The following is a 13,373-nucleotide window of genomic DNA, read 5'->3' as shown; positions in this document are numbered from 1 at the left end:
ACAATACAGTCTTTACACCATTGTTACGCAACATAAACTATTAATAATTTTTAGAGGTTACTGTTTACAGAGATTGGAAGGATTGCAGATTGCCAAATATGTGCCCCATATGACCTTCATTGATGAATGCCAAACAGGCCACCAGAAATGGTGCTACACAAATAAACTTCCTCCTCGGTATGTCTGGAATATGGCAATCATGTTTGCATATGTATGTCACGTCAGACTATTCCATCCTATGTATGGGGAATTCATAACATTTTTGAAAGGTCCAATAAGCTGCTAATCTGCCATTCTGGTTTTTTAAACTATGCCAACTTAGTAGTAATTTGAGAAGAATTAATCTTTCATTGGCGGGGTGGGGAACAGAGGATGTTACAATTACAAAATCAAAGTTTGCTCCATCGTAACTTTTATTAGTTTAACTCAAAATCAAGCATCAGATGAAGTTTGTACTGGGATGTTTCATAACCCTCCCAAAATCGGTCTGTCAAAACAGTGGTCCTCGCTGTCCACTCCCTGGGATCGCCCAATTCCAAAGTCAAATCTGGTGTGTCAGAATCTAGGTTTATGCTAAGTTCTGAAACGAATTACCAAGCTCCCATTCCTTCATAAGATACTTTACAGCACTGGCTAGCAGTCAGCAATTCCAAATGACTAGTGCCACTCTTTACCAATGCATACATAATTCCATTAATTACAGGTTGGTGAGCTCGCTTGGCTGCATGGCTTACTTGCAATGCAAACTGAGGCCAACAGCATGGATTCAATTCCTGTACTGCCTGAGGTTATGATGAAGGACTCAACTTCTCAACCTTGTCCCTCTCCTGAGGTGTGGTGGCCCTCAACTTTCAGCCACCTCTCTCCTTTTCTCTCTTTTTTAAATAAGAGAGTAGCCTTATAGTCCACTGGGACTCTGGGAACTTTTATATAATTCTTTCGCTGATACCACTGAACTACATCTTAGGTATCACTGACATTGGCAGCTACTTTATGAAGTCACACTCCATTTTATCCCTGCAACAGCCTGCACACAAATGAGCTTACCCTATTGGATGAACTCAGATTGCTGCACTTGTGTAGTTTCCTTATGCTGCATGTGTTTCTCTCATGTAATGCCAAGCCAGCATTGTCTGGTGCCAACAGCTATTCAGAGGGCTTCTGGTTCCCTTTTATGTAATGGGCGCTTTTTCAACATAGATCCAGGGAGCACTTGGCAAGGTGACCGTTGTCTTCAGGATTCTGGGCAGTGGGAGTGTGATTTTATTTAAAAAATGTACAAATTGGACACTGCTCAGATTGTGGAGAAACTGGCTCACTTACATTGATGTCTGCAAAGAGGGTGAAGGTAATAAGCCAAATAGTTTAAAATATCAGGTGTCTACTGATGATTGTCTTGTTAGTATCAACTACATTCTAGGTACCAGTATATCAGTTGTGAAAACCATGAGCATTTGCCAAGAACTGTAGGTGAAGTGTGCGCCATTATCTTAACAATAGTCGATTGTCTTAAATTCTGGCTTATCGTCTGCTCAGTTGTATTATTGATGTGCCATATATTTTTTGCCATGGCTGTTCCATTGTTCATGTGCCTATGACATATACTTCTTAAATTTAGCCCTGGAACCTTTGGTCATGTCCTTGAACACATCAAAACTGTTTGTGGCAAGAGACATTGGTTACAAAGTTACGATTGCCATGGATGAGAAGCAAGAATATATTCAAAGCTACTTCTCAAAGAACTGCACCTTGTCCTGAGTTGATTACTAATCCCTGAACTCTAACCTTTCCATTGACTCAGGAGATCCCCAGGGCAGTGCCATTTCTCCAATATGTCTTGATTATATTTCGTTTCCAATTTAAATCTATCCAGTGTTGTTAATTTTACTTAAATTTGTTGACTTTCATAAAATTAGAAGCCCTCTGATCCTGACATGCAGGGAAACATCAGCTTTAGGAGCAGAAGTAGATAATTTCTCTCCTCCATCCTGTTCCACCGTTCAATAAGAGGAAGCCTATTCTGTTTATGCTTTGAATTCCATGTTCCTATCATCCTTAATAATCTTTGATTCCCTTGCCTAAAAAAAGATCTAACCACATCGGTCTTAATATATTCAATGACATAGCATCTGTTACCATCTAAAGCAGAGTTCCAAAATTGCCCATATCTCTGTAAGGACAAAAACGTCACTTGTGGTGTATGAATAGAATCCCTATTCATTGATAGTCCCTTTCACAATTGGATATTAAAAATAGTGGAGTTTCTAAATCTTCTAGGAAGCAGATAGTTCCTGTTCTTTGGTGAAAGCTTTAGGAGCAGGTGGCAAAATGGACTTCATGCATGGTCAGCTGTCTCGTTGACTGATCCAGGCAAATTTCCTGAGGGCTTGGCAACTTAAGTAATTTTCCTGGATATTTGCCAGTGTTGAGAGCCTGTTTTGGAGGGGGGAAGATAATGACAGAGAGGGAAAATCATATTGCAGGCCTTGGTTGCGTGCAGCAGTGAAGCAGTACAGTCCAAACATGCAATTAATCCTCTTGACAGTGCAATTTTGGGCACCAACAGTGGCTGGCATGGCTCAAGTCCAGTATTTCTATGTCAGGAGTGACTGAAGATACATGGCCTGGTCAGTACCAATCACTTTGTATGTGACCCTCACATTTGTGTTTTCAGGTTTAGAGAACAATTAATGTGAACTTGAGAGAAGGGATGCTCTGTCTGTATTTGTCCCCAAACTGATTTGTGGAATCTGTTTTCTCTGCTATTCCTAGCCAACAGCTACCACCTCAGACCGGAGCAAGCTCAGTCCACCTCCCTTCACTTTTATATCTGACACCATCATTATTAATGTTTTAAAGTACAGCTTCTCCCAAGACTCAGAAGAGCCCATCCCACCTCCACCGCAGCCTTTTTTTATCATATCAATAGTCACTCCAGAGAGAGTAATCCGTTTCCTTATGTACAATAAATCAACATCAGTGGAAATCACACCAAGTGCTAGCATGTTGATCAATTCACTATTTAATGTTTAATGTGTCATCTTATAGAACTGAAATATTAGTAGATTTTCTCCATTGTGATTCATGGAGTTCTGGTTGAAATATCTTAGAACTATTAGTTTGTAAAAAGGAGAAACCCTGAACCCTCTGATCTGAAAATGAATTCCTGCATCTGCTTCATTTTTTTAAAGCTGCCTTCATGAAACGTTTAGACTGAACATAAATCTGACTCTGTTGTTTTCTCACCTAGTCTTTTAATTTCTTCATCTTCAGTCATTGTAACTCCTCACTTCTTGCCTCCAAATTTCCACTACATCAACTGCAATTCTGACTTTATTTAAATGACAATCACTCACTTTCCTTTGCACAAATACAGTCTCTCCAGTGGCATGGGTCTGTTGAATTTTTCACCTTCCTTGTGTCTTTGCTTATTCCTCTGATCGTCATACTTTTACAACCCAGGTTTGACAACATATAATCAGTATTTCATGCTTGTCATCTTTACTTTCTTTAGCTTTGGTGGGCTTTGGTCTAGCATTATGGTTTCTCAAATAAGTACAAACAGTTATAAGTTACCAAAATAGGTCATGTCTGTATTTAAAAAAAAATCACCTGAAACAGCTGAAAAAAAAAATCCTGGAACATTTTGCTCTTGTTTGATTTTATCTATTGTAATTGCCCTTGCAAGTTTTTGAAAAAAAAAATTGAGGCTCCCCATGTGTCAACTTGCCTGTGCATTGTTTTCTCAATTGATTTGAGAGGGTAATGAGGATAAATTTGTAGAATCATGATTATTTACTCCAGTATATTGCTGTACTATTGATTTTGAATCTATAATTCAATGCTAACGCAAATTAACGGTCCTAAAAATATTTCAATCGGAAGTCTGTGAATCACATTGTATGAGCTGAAAGTTTTCAGGCTGAGATTGGAGATGTTTTTTTTAATAGATATTTTTATTAGAAATTTAACATTTTTACAAGTTTACAAAAATAAACAAAACTCTCAGATATAAACATTGATATACAATTAGCTCAAATATACAATAGCCAAAATTTAACAAAAAAACAAAAAAAAAGGAAAAAAAACAAACAAAACTCAACTATCTACTAATCTAACCTACAACTAACCAGAGTGTATATTTAAGTCTCTTACATGCTCGGGATGTGTTAGCATCAGATATAATAAAACCCATATTCGTGCGGGATTCCTCCTCCGAGGGGCCCCGGACCAGCCAGGTTCGTAATCTCAATTAAATAAAAGCCCTTGTTAGGATAGCCGAAATATCTGTATTTATATAATTCAAAAAGGGCTGCCATATTTTATAAAATAATTCGGTCTTTCGGTGCACCATATTTGTAAGGAAGTCAAGGGGAATACATTCTATAATTAGTCTGTGCCGATTTGAAAGTCCAGGGGGGCCCTCAGCCGCCCAGTTCACCAAAATATTTTTCCTTGCACAGAAAGAAAGAATAGAAAATAGTCTCTTCCCGTACGTGTCCAGGGAGGGAAAGTTCGAGAAGCCCAAGAGGAGAGATACAGGGTCCACTTTAATTTCCGTTCCTAAAATTTCTGTCAGGGTACTTGCTACTTTAGTCCAATATCTACGGATCTGATGACAGGTCCATAAGCAATGTACAAGAGTGCCCACCTCTATTTTGCATTTAGGACACATTGGAGATGCTCCTGCCTTAAATTTTGCCAATCGAACCGGTGCTATATGGGCCCTATGAAGTATCTTCAGCTGGATAGCCTGGGTTCTGTTACAAATAGTAATTCTTCTAGCATTTTCCCAAATATCATTCCATGTTTCTATAGAGATTTCTAGTCCCAAATCCTGATCCCATGTTTTAAGCAGATTATCCATATCTCCCGATACTTCATCATGTAGTAAATGATAAATAGTACTGACGGAAGATACCCCCACTGGTCGTAGGACACTACATTCTCTATCGGATTTATAAAGACTATCTAATAACGTAGTCTTCTTCTGTATATAATCTCGAATTTGGAAGTATCGAAAGAGGTCTCCATTGGGTAATCTGAATTTCTGACGCAGCTGTTCGAAAGGCATCAGGACCCCATCTTTAAATAGGTCCCCTAAACATGAGATACCCCTGGATCTCCAGAGTTTAAAAGTGGCATCTGTTAACCCCGATTGGAATCCCCATGCTCCCACTATCGGTGCATAGGGGGATGTTTTATGTGAGTTGCCCTCATTTTGCCGCATTATATTCCAAGCCTTGATTGTATTTAGTATCATAGGGTTTTTACAGTGATCTGTAATGATTTTCCTTTTGTCTGAGAATAAAAGGTTAATAAGTGGGTATTTTACTTGAGAAGCCTCGATGTCCAACCAGATTGATTGTGGATCAGACAAGACCCAATCAGCTATGTAACTTAATAGGGAACTTAACTGATATTTCCTAAAGTCTGGGAAGTCCAATCCACCCCTTGCCTGTGGAAGCTGTAGCTTCTTCAGCTTAATGAGGGGTCGCCTATGATTCCAGATAAAAGAACCCAGCCAGCCATATAATTTACATAAAGCCGTCCTCGGCAGCATTACCGGAAGCATTCTAATAGGATATAGGAGACGGGGCAGGACATTCATTTTGATTAGTGCTATTCTACCCAACCAGGAAATTGGTAGGTCTCCCCATCGCTGGAGGTCCTGCCTTATCCTTTCCAATAAATACACAAAATTAGCCTTATACAACTGACCAAATACTGGAGTAATAAAAATGCCTAAATATAAGAAGCCCTCCAGGGACCAGCGAAAGGGAAAAAGGGATCCGTCCGCTAAGCGGGGTATCATAGCAAGGCCACCCATTGGCATAGCCTCCGATTTTGAAAAATTAATTTTATAGCCTGAGAATGCACTAAATGTATTAATAACTTGGATTAAGCGAGGTATGGACATCAGAGGGTTACTGAGGAATAGAAGAACATCATCTGCATAAAGGGTAATTTTATGTTTACCTGTACCAATCCTTGGGGCCACTATATTACGATCAGCTCGTATAGCTTCTGCTAGCGGTTCAATTATTAGCGTAAATAACAATGGCGAGAGGGGACATCCCTGACGGCAGCCCCTACCCACACTGAAGCTATCCGAACCTAATCCATTGGTAACCACAACTGCTTTGGGATCACTATACAATGTTGAGACCCATTTGGTAAACACCTGTCCAACGCCAAACCTCTCCAATGTGTAAAACAAATATGACCATTCGACCCTATCAAATGCCTTTTCCGCGTCTAATGAAACCACTACTCCTGGTATCTTTCCCTGATGACAAACTTGAATCATATTCAGAGCCCTTCTAACATTATTGGATGATCTACGGCCCTTAATAAACCCCGTCTGATCCTCCTTTATAATATGTGGCAGTATCCTTTCTAGTCTCAGTGCTAACGTTTTAGAGAGGATTTTAAAATCTACATTTAGCAAGGATATTGGTCTGTATGATGTACAATCTTCTGGGTCCTTTCCTTTTTTAAGGATAAGAGAGATATTTGCCTCTTTCAGCGAAGGCGGGAGACAGCCCTGACTATATGCATAGTTATACATGTCCATAAGTGGACCAGCCAGTATTTCTGTAAATTCTTTATAGAATTCAGCTTGAAAACCATCTGGGCCCGGCACCTTACCATTTTGAAGTTGTCTAATTGCATCAACTATTTCTTGGAGTGTAAGAGGAGCATTTAGGACCGATACTTGTTCCGGAGTTAGGCCTGGAAAAGTCAAATTTTAAAAAAATGACTGCATCCTCTTCATTCTATCTTCACAATCCTGTGATTTATATAACTCAGAATAAAATTCTCTAAAGATCGCATTAATCTTTTTGTGATCATGAGTCAAAATACGTACTTTCCTTGATAGATGTAATAGTCTGAGGGGCCTTTTTTTTTCTTTGCAAGAAATGCTAAGTATCTACCTGGTTTGTCACCATATTCATATAACTTTTGCTTTGCAAATAATATTTCCCTCTTAGCCGCTTGAGTAAGCGTAGTGTTTAGAGCTGTCCTAAGAGCTGTAATCCTTTGCAATTTAATAATAGAAGGTCTATCAGTGTATGCTGTTTCAGCCGCTTGTAAGCGGGCTTCAAGCAGACGCTGCTGTTCTCCCTTTAATTTCTTCTGGGTCGCTGAGTAGGAGATGATCAAGCCTCGCGTGTAAGCTTTGATGGTCTCCCCACATCATTGACGGGTTGCTAGCTGTACCTGAATTAATTTCCAAAAAATTTTTAAATTCTTGAGAGAAGTACTTTACAAATTTACTATCTTTCATTAGGAAGGGGTCCATTCGCCAATGCCGAGGGGATGTCCCATTTTTCCTCGCCTTAGTTTCCATATATACAGCAGCGTGGTCAGAAATTGCTATACTACCTATTTTACAGGATGATATGGAATTTAAAAAAATCGAGGGGGCAAAAAACATATCAATTCTGGTATGACATTTTGTGGATTGGAGTAGAAAGAAAAATCTCTACCCTGTGGATGAAGACATCTCCATACATCTACTAATCCTAATTCTTTGTTCAGATCCATCAATTGTCTAGATCTGGGAGATACTCCTGCAGTACTCTTGGGAATCCTATCTATTTCCGGATCCATAATACAATTAAAGTCTCCCCCTATAATTATATGACGGGCATCAAAAGCCATCAATTTTGAAAAAGCTTCCGTTATAAATTTAAAGGGGTGTGCCGGGGGGCAGTACAAATTTAAAATCCCATATTCCTCTCCATTTATGAGGGCTTTAATCAAGATATATCGTCCAGATTCGTCTTTTATCTGCTTTAGGATTTTGAAAGGAAAATTCTTCCGAACAAGAATAACAACTCCCCTGCTTTTTGAGCTAAAGGAAGAAAAAAAGGCCTGATCAAATCCGCCCTGTCGTAATTTCAAGTGTTCTTTATCTGACAGGTGTGTCTCCTGTAGGAGAGCTATATCAACTCTTTCCTTCTTAAGATTTGATAATATTTTCTTCCTTTTGACTGGCGAATTACTCCCCTTGACATTCCAGGTGCACCACTTAACCGACTGATCAACCATAATCCTCTGGGCCAATCCGAGACTCCTCGGGAGGGGGAACCCTATCCAAAACATCCCGAGCGTAGAACATGTAAAATTTACAAAAATAAAACCTCTTTAATACACCCACAACAATACAGTAAAAAACTATTTATAAATAAAAAAAATATAAAACGTATCTAAGTGGAGACTTTCCCCCTTGTTCCCAAGGGGTGTCACTTCCTCTCCAAACGTCCATCATGTTCTCTCCCAACCAATGCCCCACCCTTGACCCAGGCACTCCTCAATAAAATGAGGAGAATTCAAATATAATACAAAGCTAGATTTAACAGTGAGCACCCTACCCCCACCCATACCAACACCTGGGTATATTTGGTAATGTTAATACCATATATAAACATATAACTATAAAATTACCACCTCAACGAATAATAATTAAATATAATAATACAAAATAACAAGGGGAAAACAACCCCGCTCCTAGAGACAGAGGTAAAATTGAATAAGGTAATCGCCTCCCCCCACCAACATTAACCAAACCCCCCAGCTTACACACACACATATACATACATCCCTCATATATACATAAAATAATAACAGAAAACAACCCCAAGGGGGGGGAGAAAATCAAATCCCTCTCCCCACCCCCCATGATAACATTAAACAATAAGGGAAGAGAAAAAAAAAAGGGGGGATGTAAACCAAAGTGGGGGGGAAAGGCAGACCAACATCCATGATGTCTTACAGTTTATCTAAGAGAGTCCAAGAATTCCTTAGCCTTTTCTGGTGATCCAAAGTTATATACGGATCCTTCATGGTTAAAGCGTAACGTCGCTGGGTAGCGTAAGGATTACTGAATATTTAAGTCCCTTAAACGCTTCTTCGCCTCATCGAATGCCTTCCTCTTTCGAACCAGAGCCGGGGAAAAGTCCTGAAATAGCATGATCTTGGATCCTTTGTAGATCATGGCTTGGGGGTCTTTTCCGAGATTTCTAGAGGCTTCTAGGAGTATCTGCCTCTCCTTGTAGCTCTGCAGCCGGAACAGGACCGGGCGTGGGCGCTGGTTCGAGCCGGGCCCGCGTATTGCGACCCGGTAGGCCCATTCCACCCTTACCTGGCCTGATCCAGCTTGCAGATTTAAAAGCTGTGGCAGCCACTGCTCCAGGAACGCTGTAAGCTGGCCTTCCTCTTCCCGTTCGGGAAGGCCCAGCAAACAAATATTTTTTCGACGACCTCGATTATCGAGGTCGTCAATATGATTTTCCAAGGTCCGGACTCGCTGCTCGAGAGTCCGGACCTGATCCACGGCCGATTGAGCGGTAGTCTCGGAGGTCGCGGCCTTTAACTCCGCCCCTCCGACTCAGCGTTCAATTTCTTGAATCTCTTAGCGCGGCCGAGAGCGAGTCCCAACGATTTCTGGATTCTACAATGAAGCCATCGATCTTCGAGTCAAGCTTGGAAATCATTTCTGCAAGGCTTGTTACTGTTGGTAAGTCCCCCGGGCTGGCTGTGGACGCCTCGGCTGCAGCTGGAGAGGGTGGGGGAGGGGTTCCTGCCTGCTGAGAGCTGCGGGCTCCCTTCGCTTTAGTCATTTTAACTTAGGATTAAATTGTTTAAATGTAATATTACACAACTAATTAAATTACACAACTATTATAAATGATTTGGTGAGCGTGGTAGGGGGTGGGTGACCCACTGTACCCAAGTCGTGGGAGGAGCACTATAGACTCAGTCTTGCTGGGTCGCCGCCATCTTGGATCCCCCGAGATTGGAGATGTTAAACAGTAAACTCTTCAGTACTCCAGAACTCTCTGCGTGATTCCCATTGATATTGGTTTGTTTTGCATCAGGGATGAATGGTTGATGGTTGGCCTATTTTGGAACATTGATGGGATGAACACAAGCTGTATGGGTGGGGTGTGTATGACAGAAGAGCATTTATAAATTGTAACATATCTAAAAAACAAGACACAATTAATTATCTTAAACTTTCTTCATGCATTATCTCCTCCTCGCACCACTAAATGTTCATCTGTGACCTGTAAAACCTTTTTGACTGGAAAGAGTAGCACTTCCAGTTTTCAAATGTATATTTATTTTGAATAATAAAATGGGATATGTCTCATTTATTATTTTCTCTGTTGGAAAGCTAGCTGTAAAATTAATCATTTCTTGCTATGTAATTTGCATTTAATTTACTTTGAGTTTCAAGTAATTTTTTGACAACCCATGTAATTCTGCCACACATTTGGAAGACTGCATTATAGCCAGTTAAACAGCTTTCATTCTTGGCAACTAACTGTACGGTTAATGTTAGAGAAGCAGCTGGAGGATTTCACTAGATTTGGGAATTGGCGCACAAGTGGCAGATGAAGTTCAGTGTTGCAAAATACAAAGACTTTCACATGGAGACAAAAAGATTATTCCTCAAATTCAGAGAAAATAACTACTTGTCTGGTAAATGTCAAAATCTGGGATGTTGAGTAACAATAAATTAAACTGATGGTAACACTGCTTGAATCAGTGAGAAGAGCAAATCAAATGGATCAATCATGAATTGAACTATTGAATAATCTTGCCACGTTATTGATCACAGGTGATTTTTACAAATGTATTCATTCATGGAATGTCACTGGTAGGCCAGCATTTATTGCCTGTCCCTCGTTGTCCTTGAGAAGATGGTCATGAGCTGCTGTCTTTGACTGCTGTGGTTCATTTGGTGTAGGTAGACCGGCTATGCTGTTAGGGAGGGAATTCCAGGATTTTATTACCTAATGACACCTGAAGGAACACTGATTCATTTCCAAGTCAGGATCTTGAGTGGCTAAGAGGGGAACGTGCAGGTGATGATGGTCCCATGTATCTGCTGCCCTTGTCCTTGTTGAAGGTAGTGGCTCAGGATTGGAAGGTGCTGTCTAAGAAACCTTGGTTAATTTCTGCAATGCATCTTGGAAATGTTTCACACTGCTACTACCAACCACAGTGATGACATAATTTGAATGCTTATGAATGTGGTGGAAACCAAATGGAGTATCTTTGTCCTGGATGATGTAAAGCCTCTTCTGTGTTTTTGGAGCTGCACCCATCCAGAGAAGTGGGAAAGATTCCATCACACTCTTGACTTGTACCTTGTAGGTGGTGGACAGGCTTTCGGGAGTCAGGAGTTAAGTTACTTGCTGCAAGATTCTGAGCTCCCACTACACTGACTAATCCAGTTCAGATTTTGATCAGTCATAATTTTGAGTGTGTTGATAGGGGATTCAGTAATGTTGGTACCATTTAATGTGAAGGAGCAATGGCTCGATTCCCTCGTTTTTGGAGATGGTCATTGTCTGGAATTTGTGTGACGCGAATGTTAATTGTCACTAGTCAGCCTTATTGTATTTGGGCATAAACTGCTTCAGTATTGAGAAGTCACGAATGGTACTGAACATTGTGCAATCATAAGCAAGCGTCCCCACTTCTGAGCTAATGATGGTTGCACTGAGGACACTTCCCTGAGAAATTTGTGTGAATCCAGTTAATGGAAATTTGACATCTGTAATGCTGTGGGCCTCTGGAGGGGGCCAAGATGGATCATCCATGCAGTATTTCTGGTTGAAGATTGTTGTGACTGCTTCAGTCTTAGCTTTTGCACTAATGTGCTGGACTCCCCCCATTGTTGAGGATGAAGATGATCGTGGACTCACATTCTTCGGTGAGTTATTTAATTGTCCATCAGCATTCATGAGTGGATGTGGCAAGACTGAAGAGTTGAGCTCCATTGGTTGTGGAACTGCTTTGCTCTATCATTTGCTGCTTGTGCTATTTGGCATGCAAGTACTCCTGTTTGGTAGCTTCACCAAGTTGAGACTTTTTTTAGGTATTCTTTGCTCTTATGATCCTGACATGCCCTCCTGCACTCTCCACTGAACCAGGGTAGATCCCCAGACTCAATAGGAGATATGCTGGGACATGAAGTTGCAGATTGTGCCAGAGTGCAATTCTGCTGCCGATGGCCCAAAGCGCCTCATGGATGCTAGTCTGGAGTTGCTTGATCTGTTAGAAATCTATCCTATTTAGCATGTAATAATGTCACACAGCATGATGAAATTCTCATGTGAAGGCAGGAATTTATTTCCACAAGGACTGTTCAGTGGTCACTATTACCAGTACTATCATCAACAGATGCATTGATGGCAGGCAGATTATTAAGGGTGCGGTCAAGTGTGGTTTTCCCTCTTGTTGGTTTTCCCACCACATGCCGCAGATTCAGTCCAGCAGTTATGTCCTTTAGGATTGACCAGTTCAATCAGTCGTACTAGCAAACTACTCTTGGTGGTGAATATTGATGTTCTTGTCACCTTCTGTGTGTTCTCCAATTGTTGTTCAACATGGAGGATCATTGATTCATCAGCAGTAAGTGATATTTAGTAAGAGATTTCCTTGCTTGTGATGGACCTGATGCCATAAGATATTACGGGGTCCTGAATTAATGTTGAGGACCTGACAGTATGTCACCGTGCTACCACCTCAATGACAGGATAGGAATGGTGGGCTTTTGCCCGAAATGTTGATTTTCCTGCTCCTCAGATGCTGCCTGATGTGGTGTGCTTTTCCAGCACCACGCTCTTGACTCTAACCTCCATCATCTGCAGTATTCACTTTCACCTATAGAGATGGCCCTGTCTGGGACATTGTGTGTAAGGTATGATTCCCATGAGTAGGACTACATCAGGCTGTTCCTTGACTGGTCTGTGAGACAGTTCTCCAAATTTTAACACAAATCCCCAGATGGCTATGTTTGCTGATGTATTTTCCTGTGTCTTAGTTGTTGCCAGGTGACCTATCCATCTCCTTGATCCTTTTTTCCTTTCTAGCGGTTAATCTGACTGAATTGAGCACTGGGTCATTTCTGAAGGCAGTTAAGAGTCGACCATATGAGTGTGGATCTGAAGTCATGTGCAGACCAGTTAAGACTGGCAGTTTCCTTCCCTAAAGGGCATTAATGAACCGATGGACTGTTTTTCAAACAATCAACAGTGATTTCATGATGCAAATTTCACCATCTGTTGTGAAATGTGAATCCAAGTCCCCAGACAGTACTTGAGATTCTGAATTACTAGTCCAGTGACAAGACCACAAAGCCAGCACCTCCCTAATATGCCTATGCATGCATTACTATATCTCTTAGCTATTCCTTTAGGATCAAGGATGACTTGCTCTCACTCTGGTTTAGAAATGACAGATGAATTAAGTGTGTACCTTGCAGACTGTCATGTGTGGTGCATCAGGTTTTTGGAGGGATTGTGTCAGCTGGTTGGTTAGTTGGAGTTTTGTGTGCATCCTGAAATATG

General features: G+C 40.8%; 1 protein-coding gene across 11 annotated transcripts in view; it reads left to right on the top strand.

Annotated features, from left to right (window-relative positions):
• The window catches only part of dmd (dystrophin), a 2,003,576-nt gene that overhangs the window by 690,311 nt on the left and 1,299,892 nt on the right, over positions 1-13,373 (top strand). The gene's annotated exons all lie outside the window — the stretch shown is intronic.

Source organism: Chiloscyllium plagiosum, unplaced genomic scaffold (genome assembly GCF_037043375.1).
Source record: "Chiloscyllium plagiosum isolate Xiang-an unplaced genomic scaffold, Cpla_swu_hap1 HiC_scaffold_12, whole genome shotgun sequence".
Classification (NCBI taxonomy): Eukaryota; Metazoa; Chordata; class Chondrichthyes; order Orectolobiformes; family Hemiscylliidae; genus Chiloscyllium; species Chiloscyllium plagiosum.
Note: the sequence above shows the minus strand (reverse complement) of the source record. Positions and strands in the feature narration are given on the sequence as shown.